Below are 2,901 nucleotides of genomic sequence, written 5' to 3'. Positions count from 1 at the left end.
GGAGAGCTGGGCTAACCACAAACAAGCCTTTTACCCAGGTAATAGATCTCTTTTCAGCATCTCTGAAACCATGGGAATAAAAACCAGCAGGCCATGTCGGACCCTCAGGACCCCACTGCCATATGTGTACTGACAACCGTGAGGAAGCAAACCCCCATTCTACCTGAAAAGGATCTGTCGGCTGGAAAGGGCTTAGGGCCTGATGAGCTGTGGCTCCAAAAATCAACAATTGTACCGCTTCTTCCTGAGATGGGCTCCAGTCCCATTTTACTCCCTTTCTCAACAAATCATAAAGAGGCCTGGCAAAAATGGAAAAATCTGGAATGTCTTTTCCCCAAAACACTACTAATCCCAAGGCATGCTGTAGATCTTGCCTGGACTCAGGCACTTGAATTTGATCTGAGGAGGTTAGGGTGTCAGCTGGGATACATGTCATACCTCCTTTCCACCAGATACCCCAAAATTTTACTTCTTGAGAAGGTTTTTGTATTTTCTCTCAGGGGATCTGCAAAGCAAGGCTTTCTAAGTGGGAAATTCTTTTTCGTTGGTGAACACCCCCCACTTGCTGTGTCTCATTGTTTACAACTTGTGTAAGGGAATGTTGTGGCTTGTTGCCCAAGGCTTGTGGAAGAGGAGGTGCACTGGGTTGTTGGTTGGACGATTCCAACACAATAGGTTTGGGACAGGGCCAATTAGAAATTATTTTAGCTGATTTATCATCAGGCAATTGATCCGTTATTTCTGGCGGCACTCCCCTTTTCAGTCCTAGCGACCACAGTTGCTGCCGCTTGGAAATTTGTTTTCCCTTTGCCGATTTTTCATTAGGAGAGGCAATGTGCCTGACTCCTCTGGGTTTTTCTGGTTTGTCCTCGGTGTGCTTCACTGGTCCATATTTTCTACTGTAACTTATTAACTCCTCTGCTACCTGACTCCATGTCCAAAGTTTATGACTGCTGTTAGATTGTGTGCTAGGAGTTGTAAAAGGTGAGGAGTCAGTGGAGTCAGGGGAAGCAGTTTGATCTCTTGTCTGTCCAAGAAATCTTCCAAGTCTATCTAGCGGAGAGATAGATGCTATTGTTTTTTGAAGAAGAATTGCTGTTGGTTTAAAAGACTCTGGCAAACCTCGAATTAGAGGGGTCATAATCTCAGGTTTGACAGGCATTGAGCATTGGTGACTCACAGCCAGAGATTCATTTTCTTTCATGTATCATTTGCAAGCATGCAGCTTTGTCTATGTTTTCTAGGAGTTGGTCTGAGGTGCCGACTATTGCCAGGGGGTCGCCCCTCTCAAGGGGGTTTAACCCCCCTGCCCAGTAAGCTGCACGCTGTCTCAGGGACCATGGAGCACGCCTATTTCCTGCTGTTAAGAAAACTCCATGTCCCCAATAGCCACTTGCTTCGTGTTCACTTCATTTAATTTGGTCGCCTCCTGTGAGGGAGACTCGAAAAATATACTCCGTCTCTAATTCACTAGGGAGGCGGGAGTATTCTTTCTTTAATTGAGCTAATTCAGTGGCTGTGTATGGTATTTCTTTGGGAGTTCTGTGGGGATCACCATCCTCTTCATTTATAGAATTCTATTCTGTTTGAATGAGAGGTCTCAAGTTGGAGCAACAGTGTTCCCCACAATTTTGCATGTGTACTAATTCCTTCTGAGGGTATATTTGTTTAATGCTGGATGTCTCCTTTCCTTCTATTTCTGTGGGTGAATCTGCAGGTTTAAAGGTTTTACTTTGCCCTTCTGCAAGGGAAATCTCCAGCAAATAATTCTGATTTCTTTCCTGGTCTAATTGTTTTTGCAAAGCTTCTACCAAATTTGGCAGGGATTCTAGGACTGCTTGTTCTTCACTTACCCCTTCAAAATGGGTTTCTATGGCTGCCGAAAGACAGGTCCCCAAAACTGAGCAAAGGAGGCTTTTATTTCTGCCCAGTTTCGATCTAGCATCATCTTGCAAAGAATATATTCTATCTACAATGTTTTCAAAGTGAAACCAATTATTCTGTGCCCACCTTGCTCCGTCTGGAGAAGGTCTAGCACCATGTTTTGCACGCAAAGCATAAAATGCATTCTCATCTTTTTCATTCATTTTCGGAAGGGACCAAAACCACTCTCAGGGAGGTACTCTTCAAGTTACACCAAAGGCACAGCTAAAACTCTGTTTCCCTTTGCTTTCCTGGAATGGGCCAGGAGACCAAAACTGCCTGGGAGGTTCACCTTAGTTACAAATAGTTGTCTCCTCAACTACGCCAAGCGGCCCAAAACACACACACACACAAAAAACTCACCACGGTCCCATCTTTTGCACAATGAGATCTTGTTGTGAAATCCTGACGACAGGAAGTGCTATTCGCCTGGGTGCGTACGGTCTGCGGGAATTTTCCCTCGCCCCCCTTGCGTTCTAACAGCGCTCACCCAAGTGGCGTGCTAGGTGCGGCTGAGACGAGGCTCCTTCTCCTGTTACAAACTATGTAAAACCCGCAACTCCTCTGTCCATCCAGATCCTGTCCGTGATGCCAATTTAATGTCACGATCCGCTCCCACAAGCGGGCTTGGTGATGGTTCATTTTAGGGATCTCAGAGCACAAAAGACACGGCGGGGGACAAACTCAGTTTACTCAATCACAAATGCACCTTGATTTCGTGCCAACAAATGCCATAGTGGAGAGAGAAAAGAGAATAGTAAGAAAGACAGAAAAGAGGGCAAGGGGATTATAGCTACCAACATAGAGGCTCGCGTCCTCGAGGCTTTTGAAGATGCCTATAGACGCGAGTTTCTCCAGTGGGGTGATCACAAAGTCTGTGCTTAACTCAGGGGTTCTTAGAGTCCTCTCCGAAGCGACAGGCAGTTGGCCAAACAGGTGGGGGAAATCATTGCAGTGTGTTCATTTAGAGAACTCAGA

At 45.7% G+C, this 2,901-nt stretch overlaps 1 pseudogene; it reads right to left on the bottom strand.

Moving 5' to 3' along the window:
• Positions 1-496: 496 nt before the first annotated feature.
• Positions 497-1,637, bottom strand: LOC136303304 (uncharacterized; annotated as a pseudogene).
• Positions 1,638-2,901: the final 1,264 nt, after the last annotated feature.

The sequence above is a fragment of the Chamaea fasciata genome, unplaced genomic scaffold (genome assembly GCF_029207755.1).
Source record: "Chamaea fasciata isolate MVZ Bird 193981 ecotype frontalis unplaced genomic scaffold, bChaFas1.0.hap1 SCAF_32, whole genome shotgun sequence".
Lineage (NCBI taxonomy): Eukaryota > Metazoa > Chordata > Aves > Passeriformes > Sylviidae > Chamaea > Chamaea fasciata.
This window is presented reverse-complemented; position numbering and strand designations above follow the sequence as displayed.